At 30.6% G+C, this 15,599-nt stretch overlaps 1 protein-coding gene across 2 annotated transcripts in view; it reads left to right on the top strand.

Annotated features, from left to right (window-relative positions):
- Nucleotides 1-9,275: 9,275 nt before the first annotated feature.
- The window catches only part of LOC136037650 (vacuolar protein sorting-associated protein 33B-like), a 32,972-nt gene continuing 26,648 nt past the window's right edge, over nt 9,276-15,599 (top strand). The window contains exon 1 of one of the 2 annotated variants that reach the window (XM_065720364.1): nt 9,276-9,299. The gene's annotated coding sequence lies outside the window, so the exon portion shown is untranslated. Of the gene's footprint in view, nt 9,400-15,599 lie in introns of both variants that reach the window. The other variant, XM_065720363.1, reaches the window with a different exon arrangement.

Genomic DNA, 15,599 nt, shown 5'->3' on the forward strand with positions numbered 1-15,599 from the left:
ACTTTGTAATCTTTTATATTTCAAATATTTTGCCGCTTCATGGTATATTGAGTCACATGAAAGAAAGAAACTTCCAATCTTTATTCCCAAGATTAAAATTGAGAAAAGAAATTAAACTGAAAGACGCTGGAAACTAGACCATAGGGGTGGAATAACCGATAGAATGACAAATTACGGCTGATGACGCGCGATAGATATAAAAACTGAATAATATTAATAAATATATAAAAACAAACTAAGATCTGTAAAGGGGAATCGTTTTTTGGTGCGAGACATTTCAAATAAATTCAAACTATGTTGCGGGAAATCAGAAGAAATGCTGCAAGTGGGAGATTAAGCTATTAAAGTATATAATGTACAATTTATTGTGGTTCACGTCCCCGTACTTTTTAAATTCACCACCGCTTCCTCTACCTTTAAGCAATTAATTCCATTTTCTGGTTAGAAATTTATTCAAACCGGCGAGTCCTTCATTTGCCACGCGCTGCCAATAAATTGGAGCAATATCGAGGTCTATTCAGGGGTCATGCTTAATATTTTTGAAGGCATCGGGCTATAATGTTTGGCAAATTTTATATTAAGAAAAACAATCTTTTCCATTCCCCTTCATTTGGAACTCCAACCTTAATTCACAAGCGCATTATTTATGATCAGATGGCAATTTCTGGAGCTAGACATTTAATTTTAAGACCTACTTCATATCAGTTCGTGTAGTAGCTGATTTGAAAGCCCTTGTTTCTCCAATTCTGGAAATATGTTAATTACATGTTTAGAAGACTCGGACTCAATTAGTTTTCTAGTAAATTTTACTCATACAAATTGAAAAATTTTGTATTTTTGTTGGTAAAATTCAAAGACATTGAATGACCTCGTTTTGGCCAGTTATGAAACACACAACATTTTAGTTTTATGAAGAGTAATATAGATTTCATTTATTATAATATCCAATCTTTCGACATGTTTTTACCTAAGTTCTCACTTATACCATATTTTTTCTGGTGGAAATAGTACTGAAAAATAATAGACAAATTATTAAAAGGGTTGTCTAACTAGACAATTTATTCGCATCCAATTTCAAGGGGCAAAAAAACAGCAAAAGATTATAAATGACAAAATAATTAAGCTTTTTTACATAGCTTAGGGCAAAACTGAGATACTTCAAAAATATCAGTAACTATGATTTTTAAAAATAGCTGTAACTAAGAAATCAAATTATATATTCCATTTTTTCTTTTTGAATTCTTTTCCAGCCTAGAAGCATTGACTACTCAAAAGTACCACTGCCAGAATCAGCCTGTCATATGCTAGTCTAGATCTTAATATGTTATGCCCAATGAAGACCTTTTTGTGCAGAGCCGAAGCCATACTGCGCGAGACAAAACAACTAGTCTACATTTTTCAAATTTGGCCTAGCAATCTAAATTAGTCTACTATTCTATGCTTCAAATCCTGCTTCTTCCGATGCTTTAACCCATTTATTAATGACAAAAATCCTATTCATTGGGTCTTAATCGGCTATAGAGTATAACATTCTATAATTTCTAACTGACAAAATCAGTTTTTCAAAATTCGTTTCGATTTTGCCCAGTCTGATGGGATTTTATGACCAAAGTTATAAGAGAGGCTTATATACATGTTTTTTTGTGATATTTAAAAAGATCGTACATTTTAAATGAATCTTTAAATGAAACTGACCAAATAATTGTCTCTGCATGCAAATAAATAATTATGTGGGGACCCTTGGTTAATTTTTTTTTAATTTCTGTACTTTAGATTCCATCTCCAATGTTGCAGAATTTTTTTAAGTGAAAAAGCTACATAGAGCCTTAAATAAATGAAATAAACTAAATTTTATGATTCTGTTCAAAAAAGCGAGGCTGTTCAAAACTTAAAAATATAGTCGGTTGTTTCTCCCTAAGTCTAAAACGTATTTCACCTCCCCCACATCCACAGAGAGTTCCTGCAAAAATGATAAGTTAACTATCAACTGCTAAAATAAATTAATATTTTAAAATAACACAGATTGCCCTTAACCCCCTTCCCTCTAATCCCAACATTCTAGGAGAAAAAACGCTTTCCCCTACATCCAGCCATGTTAAGAATGAAGTTTGCCTTATTTTCTCCTTTCCTTTAGAACAGTACTTAACTTTTTAATGGCCTTTAACTCATCCTTCAAAACCATCTTTGTGCAAAATTTTAACATTATTGATAGAATTTTTCCTGACTTTTATAAATCAGTAAAAGGTAAAGGTAAAGGATACGGCATTAGACTTTACAGTCCGTACCGGCGGTGCTGATCTCCGTTTCTTGGCCCTTCAGCCAGGAAGTGCAATGGGGTGTTGGGGGCCAGCCATCCTGTGCTTTCGCACACCCTTCCTGTTTACCTTCCCCAGATTTCTCCAGGTACCCATTTAGAGCTGGGTCGACTCTGGCTAAGCTTACAGAGTCTCGCCACTGACCCCCGTCCCAAACTGAAGAATTGGGTACACTGGGATTCGAACCCGCGTCTTTTCAGACAAGGGATCCCGAATCCAGCGCACCAACCCACTCGGCCAATTGGTTTAATTGGTAGAATATAAAATTTATGTTCTACCCCACCAAAGTCATACATTCAGTTTACATCTTTTTCAGTCCATTTGACATCATTTTAGTATCAACTGTTGTACATTTTTACAATTTCCCATCCCCACATTCAACATGAAAAAAGTTCTTGGAAATTGAATTTGGTCTTATTTGTATACTTTTCACAAAGTGAATACGGGCTAAAAACGCCAACCCATCAATTTACCCCCTTTCCATTTGAATTCAAGCCATTTTAAACTAAAATTTTGGACATTTATATAATTTCCTAGCCTGAGCTTTAAAATCGTAAAAGGTCTTGTGAAATAAGGATTTAATTATATTTTATTTTTCTTATGCTACCGATAAAATATGATAATTTCATGCTTATTATAGTATACTTATTATAACTATTATAATACTTATAAATATAACTATAAAATATTGTAACTATATATTATACACTATAGCTATATATTACTATAACTTAACTATATAATACTATATTATAAATACTTATTATGTAAAGTATACTTATTATAACATTTTCGAAATTGTCTAGAAACTGCATACAGCTGTTCATTTCCAAAACTGTTCATTTAGTATACGTAAATTTTATTAAACGAATACCAAACTTCCTTTTGTGCTTAAGAAATCCATCATTTGTTTTCGAATCAATTGGTAAAAATCCTTGATTCTTTATTGCCTCATTAAAGTAGTTGACAAATTTCCTTTTTTCAAGTCAGATGCATGGTTTTGTCTGATTCTATCAAATTCTTTAGGATTATAACACTTGAAAAATGTATAATAGTTACCGTTTAATCGTATAATTTTAGATGTATCAAAATAGCTCTGAGAAGTATAGATTATTAATATTTTTCGTTTTCTATCTCTTTTGAATATATCTTCAATTTCACGGATCTTTTTCTGTTACAAAATTGTCAAAGATGAATAATTTTGAACCTTGGGATCTAGGTCACCTACATAAATCATATCACTGTTATCATTACTCGCAAAAATAAGATTAATGTCAGGTTTCCTTCCAAGACATCCATGTTAACCATTAAATCTTTATATTTATCTTGTTCAAGATCTTTAGAATACCGATAGTTTTTTTGAAAGTATAGGTAATCATTGATCTAGTTCAAGAGTAAATAGGTTTTAACACATCCAGAGTTATCACAAATCAAGTCGAAACGGCCATTGAGGTGCTAGCAAATGCTTATTTTTAGAAATATTTTATTTTTTCCACATTCATGCACTTTAATAGGTGCTTTTCCATCCATTTACTTGATAAAAATTATTTCTAAGTAAACATCAACTATGAAGATTAAAGTTTTGAAGCTTAAATATTTGAAACTTATAGCTTTGAATCTTATAGATTTGAAGCTTATAGCTTATAGTTTTGAGGCTTCAAACTTTTAACTTATAGCTTCGAAGCTGATAGCTCTGAAGCTTATAAACTAATAGCAAGGATTATAGCTTATAGCTTCAAGGGTTTAAATCCCGGGGTACCGTGTTTAATTTATTTTTTAAAACCTTTCTTATAGTGTCATTAGGGTCTAGAGCTCTTTATTTTGTTTTTTAAGAACATTCTATGCTTGTAGCTTTTAAAGTATACTAAGTTTCTGATACTTCCACTTTTTCGAATGATAAATCTTTATAATTGTGTAATGTTATTTTATGTTTTGTTTTATTCGTTTTGTTGCCTTTTAATTTTTTCTTTTCTTAGGTTTTATCCTCACCATTTTAAATTAGCATATGCTTTTGATCTTGAACCTACAAACTCGGACATTATTGTTCTAGATTAATTTATCCTTCATCATACCTATCACTGACTGGAGGAAAGTTATAAGGGTTATCTTTTTATAATCTGAAATATAGAATTTTTTGTGGAGGTCAGCTTTAATATCTTCACAAGAATCCTCGGTTCAAATATCATTAATAAAGCTATACGTGTCCATAAAACATACCTCAATATTTTCACTTTATGTTGGTTTCAAGTATTCATAATGAAATTCATACATTAGTAACTTAGATAACTCTAGTACAGCAAATCCAAGATAAATAGGTTTATCTTGATTTAATTTTGACTTGGCCGTTCGGGCTACCGAGGAATTCTCGCTGAAGATTATTACCGATCTAGACATAGTTTTTGACCTATTTTCTAGTCTTTGTTCGTCACTTGTGGTTATTCCAATCCTAGCTCTTTTTCAAACATTTTCCATGGTTTTTCCAAAATAAGCATAATTCATTAGTTTAAAAAAATCTTTCTCGAAATCAATCAGTCCCGTTTGTCGTAGTTTAGTCTTATGATTGATGAATTCTTTCCAATAGCGTGACTCAGTAAATTCTAGTATTCTATGTACTTTTATCAATACTAAGCCTTATTTTAAATAAAATTTAAATTTCTTGTTATGTACAACACAATTTGTTTTATTATTTAAAGTTGTACTTAATTTGTATGTAAAATATTCAGGAGCTGTTGGTAAGTATTTATATAAATTGTGTAACTCTCTTGGATATTCTAAATCAACTTCGGAAATCGCTCCTACATTATCCTTATTCACTTCTGACTGAACATAATCATTTAATTGTTGGAAATAATCTGAGGTGCTGTTTTCTTTTAGATGGACGGGTATATCAATAAGGTTAAGTCTTTGTCAGGAAAATTTTGTGACATTGCCCAACACCATAAATTAATAGCAGCTAAAAACAATAAATAATCTTAAAATTTTGTTTGATTAAAGTCTCCCAAATATTTATTATTTGCCTTAGGATATGTTTTCAGAAACTGAGATACAACTCCTCTTATTCCCTTTTCAATAAAGGTATACATATCTTTCTTATAAAATAATAGAATTTTAGCTTTAGAGTGTTTGAGAAAAACTTCACATGTTAGTCCTGGTGCTGAGAAGAGGTACAGTGGATCTAGGGTATAATTGTTTATACATACGTTTCCAAAAATTCCAACCACATCTGATAGAATTAAGATATAACTTTTGAGATATGATTTAGGTGAAATTTAATAGTGTTTTATGTTTAAATAGTTCCGAAATAGATTTTGCTGTTATGTTTTCTTCTTCAGAGATACTTTTTCCTGTTAATCTAGACTACAACATGTCAACCAAAGGTAATTTTATATCATTTGTTTTTCATAGCTATTAATATATTCATAGGGATATCTCTCTTCCTTTATTATTTCTTTGAATTCTTCAGTATTTTGAATTTACATCAGAATTATACTTTAAATTATTGATTAGACAATTACGATTTATTTTACATTCACATTTAGCTACATTTTCAGAAAGTCGATCTAACGATGAAGCCATAGAGTGGAGTCGATCTATGAAACAAATTTCGTATTGGGATTCATTAACAGTTATTGTTTTACAAAATGATATAAAACCCTCCACTGAATCAAAAATACCATTATTAGGTACAATTCTCTAAGAAACAAATAAGAGAAATATTTTGAGAGATTATTTTTGAAAAAAGGGACATGTTTAGGAATTATAAAGTTTTTTTACATTATGCATCAGTAAATCAACGTATATTACCATTCAACCGGTCATGACCTAAATAAGATTATTATTTACTATTTCCTTTTCACAAATGTTTCAGCTTTTAATAGTTGTAATGTTCCATTTTTCTCTTACTTGTTCTTGTGTTATAACCATGATCTCTTTGTCTATTTGCATGCTCATTGGCTATTTCTGTACACACTTCTGTTATGGTATTTACAAAATGCCCGCTAGACTCTTTACCAAGGTATTTGCAATATTTACTTTGTATTGTATCAAAAGAACAACACACTTAGAATACACAAGCAAATGGCTTTTGCTCTGATAGTTTAATTGCCTGTTTACCTTTCTTTTGATTAAATTCTTCATTACATAATTCAATATCAGCTATAATACAGTAAGGTACTTTCATTTTTAGCAATACTAAATTTATTATTAATTATTAATCACAATCATTTATTAATTTGAAAAAAATGATTAACAAAATAGAGTAAATTCATTACATGTGTAGATGTTATTCCATTGATCTTAGTTTTAGGAATATGAGCTCTAACCACTTTATTTTCAATTATTTCAAATAAAAAATTATAATATTGCATATGTTTTCAAATTTACAAATATCTTGAATATCCATTAGAAAATTAGTAATTCCTTTAAACTCAAATTCTTTTTCATAGGGTTTATATTTTGATAGTCTATCAACTTGTCTGTTATTTCCTGGGTGAATATAAGTGAGTATTGACGAAAGAAAGCATTTACTATCATTGTTTTTCTTTTTAATGCATTTTTTTTATTTTTTACAAGTTCATGTAAATCTTTATGAGTGTCTCTCACATAATTTGGTAATCTTGTCATTTGGTAATAAATTCCATCCACTCTTTAGAATTGTAAGCCTTATCTGGCTGTATTCTCTGTGACTAATGTTTTTATATTCCAGTGATTACTATTTAGATGGCTTTGTTTGATGTCACCATTTTCATTAATTTCCAGGAGTAGATATGATAATGAATAATTTTGGGTTCATCATTATCCTTCTGAGAGTAAAATATCACAAGTGTTGTAAATTGAACTCTGTAACCATCTCTATCATTCATTAAATTTTTAAAATCTCAAACACCAGAGTCAAAGTGGTCCAAAATCAGTTCCATTTGAAATCATTGAAATATTAACTGTAAGAAAATTCTATCTAATTCATTGAATGCCTGGATCACTATCATGTTCTTCTTCTTTGAACTATTACTCTGGGATATCTAGAACTTCTCTTGTTTTTTATCTTTAAATAAATTCAAAATGTCAATATTCCGTTCTTTTTTAACACTCTGTCTGCCAATTATGTCTCGAATGAATTGTCGATTACTGTAATCATCCTTTTTATTGATTTCTATTTGATTATTGAAATAAATTTTTGCTTTCTTCTTTACTTCATTATCATTTCCAGAACTTGAAGTCTGTTTTGATTTAAAAAAAAATTAAGTTCAGTAATATCATGAAAAGAGAAATCACCAATGCTACAGCACAAACACAAAAAAAAAAAGAAAAAAAAAAGAGACAGAAGGAGAAAAGGAAGACTGTTTTCCTAAATTAGTGATTAATATAGACCAGCACTTGAATGAGGCCTTAACCCTACTCATCCATACAATCACATAGGTCAAACAGCATAGCCACACACAATCAACCATAAAGAATAATCCATGGACAGGCAGTCATGTCGTCAATAAGTATAAGTCGTCATTTACCGAACAATAGAAAAAATAATATAGACAAATAATTCAGAGGCAACACCCAACATAAGGGCTCATCAGGAGAATACACTGGCCTATATAGGGTTTCGCCACTCTAAATTCTCTACCCAGCACAGTGTTGTGGCTACCACAGAATATCCATGGCATCCCCGCGTCAGGTATCACCCCCAAAATACATGCCTATGAAAAAAACCCAGCAAATGTAAAACAACCAAGTAAAACCAAAACAAGCTTATCTTGTTAATATATCCCTCCCTTTAGCAACAACAGGTAAACTAAATATTATAAATTTTACCAAATCACAAATATTAACACATTGCAAAAAATCTGAATGAACTAAACAATTATAGAATTCATCTTTACCATGTGGCTAATTTTGATTTCATTTTCTAATTTTACTTTTAATTCAGGTTCAATATTATAGTAATACTTCTTTTTTTCTTTTCTTCTGTTTACATTTAGTGACCACTGAATAAAAATAGAATTAGCAATTAATAACCCTCCCAGGAAGTTCCCATTTCCTTTAAATAAGGATTTAAAGGAAATGGGAACTTCCTGGGAGGGTGTAAAGAGGGAGGCTTTAAATAGATTAGGTTGGAGGAGGAGCGTGCGTAGCTGTGTTGGCCTCAGGCGGCTTGGTGCTGCAGTGAGTTATTAGTAGTAGTAGTAGTAGTAATTAATAAATGGAGAAACTTTTAAGTGAAATGAAAATGGTAAGTAAATATTATTGAATTAATAGGAAAGAAGATTTGGATATTGGAATGGAATATACGACTACAGGAATGAAATGTGATGCAACGAAGAACGGGAATAAATTCGTGTTTGATGTTCATTTTAGAGGCGAAATGGTTGGTTTTAATTCTAAAGCAGCTCATCTTGAAAAGAAATTTAAAAAATTAGATAAAGGTTTAATTTCAAAGCTTATTGACAGAAAAAAATAAAATAAGTTATTTATATTTTGATGTCGAACTATCCACTAAATATTAAATTATTAAATTTATTGGTAGTATAGAAAAAATGGAATGTAATTAAACTCTTAATTTGCAAGACCTCTTATGATCTTAAAGCTCAGGATGGAAAATTATAAAAATATCCAAATTTTAATTTAAAGTTGTGTGAATCCAGTTGAAAAGGGAAGAAATTGATGGGGAGGGGTCTATAACCTGTATTCACATTGTGAAAAGCATAAAAATAAGACTAAATTTTATTTCCATGGACCTGTTTTCATGTTGAATTTAGGGATAAAACATTGTAAAAATATATTATAATTGAAATTAAATGATGTAGATGGACTGAAAGTTATTTTAAATTTAATGGATGGGTTAGGTGGAGCAGAACATACATTTTCTACACTACTTTAATTTGATTAAGATGAAAATTTCGGTATTACTGGATATTGAAACGTTCATTATTACGAAATCATTTGTTTTCGGCAATAGTGTCTTGTTGGCAGTCCAATTCGAAAAACAGAAAGGTTGTTAGCACAGAATTTTTACAATTTTTGGACAATTTGGACAATTTTTGGGACTGGAACAGAAGGGGTGTTTGGCGATTCACTTGATTTTGTTATTCATGTACAGAATAATATTTTCCCTGATTTAATTATTGTTATTTAGATTATTGGACATGAAAAATCATACTTGGGCTGGTGACTAGGGTGATTGCTTAAGGCTGGTCAAAATCTTTTGGTGTTTGTTAAATCTTTCCAATTTTTCTTCAGTTTTTTTGATAGGCTAAAATTAAAATAGTTCATTTTACTGACTTAAAAATAAGACGAATATAATATTTAATGACTTTTTTATAGTTTTTATGAGTATAAAAATTGCTTTGCTTGACTAGCTTACTCAAATTTAAGCCCTTTGAGAGCCTCAAAGATGATATCTTTTTCTGTGATATTTGGCTATTAAAAAGGGTTTAAAATAATAACTCTTAGTTCTCTATAATTTTATTTAACACATTTTAACTGCACTACCTCAATACTTTACTATCAACCCCCCCCCCCCTCCTCATGTACAAACATAGCCTATATGCTAGCCTGAATTATATATTTATCAAGTATTTTCTGGCTCTTGATTTGGGTAAAATTCTAGATGAGCTTCTTCTTGCTCTCTTGGACAGGGAATATTTTAGGAAACTAAAACTGTCAGTGGTGGATCTACAGATTAAATTGTGTCAATAGAAGGTATTTTGAAGTACTTACCTTGTTGTAAGTTTAGGAGACCAGCCATACAGAAGGAAACATGCCAAGAAAACAATCCTTAATTCATAAAATGCAGAATAATCCTAGTTAACTCATTTTGCAGCAGGAGAACCTTTATCTTCACTTTTTTCCTTATATTTCCAGTTTTTCTATCACATTTCTAAATATTTGTGTCATTTTTTTTGTCCTGAAAATCATTTAGGCTAATGGGCATGCACCCTAATGCCATCTAACTAAATCTAACCTATTGATATGTTTTTATGAGAAATATTTAAATAGCCCTTGTTGTGTTTAAATAGCTCATATATTATAGAGTATTTGAAAATGGAAAAATGCAACAGAATCTATGCTTATTTTTCAAAATTTTGTTTAAAAAAATTATACAGCAGTGAAATGTTTCCTTATGTATGGCTGGTATCCTAGGCTTATACCCCTATCTCCACTTCTTTTCACTCTTGAGGGCACTGACCTTTGATGACCTTTAATTGTTTTATGTTCTAAAAGTGAAACCTTACATAATCCATCTTCTGCTTAAATAAAGTACCAGAAAAGTGTTTTCAGCTTCAGAACTTTGCTCAGTCCTAATTTATGAGGTTGCAATGATCTTCAAATACATTTGCTAAATATGGAAAAAAAAACATTGATGTGTTTTAAATTCTATTCAAATAGCAGGAATGGCATTGCCAAAACTATTACTAGAGAAAAAAAAAGACTGAAAACTAAGGTATTATGATATTTTGTCAAAAGTCCAATAGGTATAGCCTAAACCTATCAAGTCAACAAATTTCTAAGACTTAAAAGTTAGAAGAAGGTTAACTTAGTAGCTTGGAAATACCTTCCCAGTGTATGTTCTTGGCCATGGATTCATTACTGAAAGTTTCAATTTCCTATCCCTTTTCAAGCTTGTCTAGATTTTTTTTCCAATCTGTTTAAACAAGAGTGATGCTAACAGCAGTATATATATATATATATATATATATATATATATATATATATATATATATATATATATATATATATATGTATATATATATATATATATATATACATATATATATATATATATATATATATATATATATATATATATATATATATATATATATATATATATATATACATATATATAATATAATATATATATATATATATATATATATATATATATATATATATATATATATATATATATATATATATATATATATATATATTATATATATATATATATATATATATATATATATATACTATCTAAAATAAAATTTGTTGGGTGAAATAGAACACTGTTGACCATGAAAGGAATCAGGGTTCTCTAAGAAAAAGATGTTTTATAGCCAGGGACTGATCCAGGATTTTCTTTAGGGAAGGAGGAGGGTGCATAATAGGTTGCATGATAAACTTGCAAACAAAGAAATAACTACAATTTAAAGGGAACCTTGACAATTATGCATCATAGGTAGGTAATGGAAATGGTTATAAATTTAATCTAAAATCTGTTGAGAGTTTAAGTTCTAATAAATCTGTTGAAATTAAAATGGTATAAAAATATTAATACAAAAAATAGACAGTTGTAAAAACCTTCCCATCATAAAAAATAAATGAAAAGCTGTTCAACAACTATAATGAAAAGGATATTTGATATTTTTTGCATAATTTTTTGCCTTTGCACTTCTAACCACTATAGTGAGTGATTCAAGCTTTTTATTGTCAAAAATAATTGGTCTTGAACTATCTTTTGGGGTCATGCCCTCTTTCTGACAATTTGTATAGGTCAAACCATTTAGCATGTTGCCTAACTTCATGGCATCACTTAGTAACTATGATAGTAATGAAGAGTAGGAAATGAGGATAAAGATACAACTTGTATATTTGTAAATGATATATTAAACATTAAATACTGGTTCTTTTAGGAATGTAACAAGAAAAACAGAACAAAGAGATGGAAATGCATAGAAGACATTTAAAACAAGGGTTTTAAGTATTGGCAATTTAGCATTAACCAATCTCTGTTTCTTTTCAAAAATAGTGTTTTAATAAACAGTGTCAACTTTAACAAAATTTAAAAAATTTATTTATCAAGATGTTACTTTTCATAGCAACATAGTGCATCTTTCCGCATTTTAAACTTTGATATATTTTGCCTGAATTACAGAATTCGCAGTTTTATAAGAAAAAGTTTAGTGGTCTCAAATTGGTCCTGCTTCATTAGATTTATCTGAAATATCAGGTGGACAGAGGTCAAAGCTCTTAGGTGAAATGAGAGATATTTTATTTAACCTCAGTAAATTATCATAAACTGAATTCAATCCAAATTCACCTGTATCTTTTTTTTAATTTTGATTGTTTCCCTGAAAATTTGCTTTAAACCTTGGTCCCTAGAAAACAAGAGACATTCCCAAACAAAATAACATGATTTGGATAATTAAAAATATGTTCCAATAGAGCCAACATGAAATCTTCAGGTTTGGAATTTTGCTTTAAGGATGATGAAATAGAATTATAATGTTGTAGTAACATTATTTTCAAATCCTGGTTAGTACATTCCAGAATATATATGATGGAAATATCACAAAAAATTTGACAAAAATATCATCCAACAAAATGTCCTTTTCTAATATCATTAAGCAGAAAAACTAAACAAATGACAAACAAACAAAAACTAAACAACAAAAAATGTAAGCTTTTTTCATCAACTCAGTAAGATATTTTGAAGTATTTTTTCTTAGAACAACATTAGCAAAATCAATTCTTTTATATATTTTGGCAAAATAAGAGTATTCCACAGATGAAAGAAAATAAATCACTTCACAAGATTACTGTATATACCTCATTTACAAAACATTAAACAGAAAAACTAAACCAACAACTTTTATCTACTCAATATGATTTTTTTTTTTCATTATTGCTACATCCCCACTCTGGAAGTAAACGGTATTTCAGTTAGTTGAAAAACTACTTTAAAGCATTCTAAAATACTTACTGATATCATCCCTTAAGGTAAACCAATAAACACAACCCCTCGAATGGTCAAATCACATAAGCATGCCCTAAATTTGCGTACATTCAAGTGAATTTTCAATATATTTATTGGCATTATCCTGCTTGTTTACTGGGGGATAGTTTGTAGGAGATTGTGGTATCTACTGGGATGCAGTACATAGTGGTTCAGGCAAACTATCTGCTTCTAGGATCCTTAAAAAAATTCTTAAATGTCATGTAACATAGTTAGATCAATGTTCAACCATCCAGACTAAGTACTTTGGTATGTTACAATTTTGTTTTTGGGTAAACCTACCTCAAAGTTTGGGAAATACCCCCTAAAAAATATTTTGCTTTTAGATTTTCTCTGTTAATTTTATTTTTGTTTAGTAAAATCTATTGCTTTTGGTAGCAAACTAAAGCCAAATTATCTAACAATGTTGTATCTTGTGGCAAAATATTCAGAAGAAGAAAAAAGCTGGATTTTGTAGATAGGTATCATCTGGTATATAGTAGTAAGGGAAAAAATGGTACACACTAGGACATGTACTAGATGACACTTATCTACAAAATTAGAATCACTTGTTTTCTTCTAGAGATTATTTTCTTCAAAGGGTTTAAGTATATCCAGATGGTCAAAGCAGCATAGATACAATGACTCCAGAACAGAATGAGGAATTAAGTTTCAACTTTCAGGGAAACTAGAGGGGGAGTAAAACTGAATCAAAAGGTACAATGCATATCCAGATTGTCAGAAGCATATATGTGCAATATCTCAGGGAAAAAAGGAGGGATGGTATAATGACACTATGAAAGACACTATATCTGTCCAAATTTGCCATAAGAGTTTGTTATGTAAACTTAGGAACAGATAAAGGTATTGAGCTGAAACTTCAGGATATTTTGAGAGGTATTTATAACCATCCCAGACCTATTGCAGTCTATCTGCAATAGGTCTGGGATGGCTTAGGGCATTTGGATGAAACTACCAGGGAGAGGATACTGCAGTGTATGTTGAATAAAAAAATAAAAATGCATGTATGCATACGAGTTATCTAAAGGGCATATGAACAATATCCAAGCAACTGCTCTGAGCAATAAATTGCAGGAGCAAACAGCAAGACAATCCCTCAGAACTTGAGCAATGCCAAGAAGGCAGGGATAGAATGGTCGGCAGACTTTTGAGCTCAAAATCCACAACTGTTGCTACACAAGCCTGAACCTACAGTCTTCAATGGGTCAACATTGGATAGTTCTTCTCAAGTCTGAAGTCAGTCCTGGAAAAGCTTCCTTTGACTGCAAGTGACATATACAACTGTGCTGGAACTTCCTTGACCACAGATTATTTTCCTCCTAAAGTGCTTGGTAAGAGGGGATAGAAGATAATAGGCAAGGTGACTTTCCTCAGAGAGAGGTATCCAGGTGACCATGGTCAGGACCGTTTCTGCAAGCAGTTAGTATTTACCACCTTACTCTTAATTTTCAAGGAAGAATTTTCAATATGCAAGCTGGTGATCCAGCAAACTCTTCAGATAGAGCCTTGCCATCAGGTTGGATCAGCCAAAATCTATTGTTAAAATATAATTGTCACTTCAAGGTATATTCACCTACATAAATATTTTAAATTTAATTGGCGTTCTTTGACTAGTAATTCGACTGCAGATTGTTTCTATAGATATGACGTGGCCAAAAATGTTACTTCTGGTATTTTATTATTTATTTATTAATACCAAATACGGTAAGCTTTCAAGCTTGTCGCAAATGTCGTATTAATTTCTTGGTTTTTCATTAATCATTCAAGGACTCCGTTCTTCTCTAAATAATTCGAAGTCTGTCATAGCTAATTCTTCTCCTCAGATTAATGGACTCTCTGAAACATTTCTTCACAAGGGTAATGATATGCTTTTAGATATTTCCAGACATAATTTGGAGTTTGTAAATAGATTGGAGAGAAAAAAAAAAGGCTGTTTAGCATTTTATTCTTTGCGTAGTTAAATGCGTAGTTTGCGTAGTTTAGATGTTAGAGAAATGGGTCTTGCTTTTTTAAGTATTGGGATAATGGATGTCTTTCTCCACTCTTTTGGAGTATACCCCTCTTTAACAGACTTGTAAAAACGAATCAACAGTATAGTTTTGGCTTCCTCTGGTGGATTTTTTAGCATTTGGTTGTGTATTTAGTCAGGACCAGTTGCTCCTGGTTTTGTTTTCTTTAAAACATTTTCAAGTTCTTCCAGAGTGAAGTCTCCCTTTGGAGGTTGGTTTGTTTTGTCAATAATTGCATTGCCTGGTGTTTGAAGAGGATATCCATGATCATTAAAAATAAATCCTAGGAAGATCTTCATTTTATCTTCTGGAACTGTGGACTCCATGCCATCCTTTTTGAGAACAGGAGTTTTTGGAGGATGTTTGCTGGCCAGTATAGATTTTGAAATTTTGCCACATATCTTCTATAGTTGTATTATTTGAAAATTTTTCTTCAATTAGTTTCCTCCATTCTTCTCTTGTTTCTTGGAGGGTAATTTTTTTAGGACTGCAGTGGCCCTATTCATCTCTATTTTATTAGTTATTGTTGGATTTCTTGCATTATCGGTT

Source organism: Artemia franciscana, chromosome 17 (genome assembly GCF_032884065.1).
Source record: "Artemia franciscana chromosome 17, ASM3288406v1, whole genome shotgun sequence".
Classification (NCBI taxonomy): domain Eukaryota; kingdom Metazoa; phylum Arthropoda; class Branchiopoda; order Anostraca; family Artemiidae; genus Artemia; species Artemia franciscana.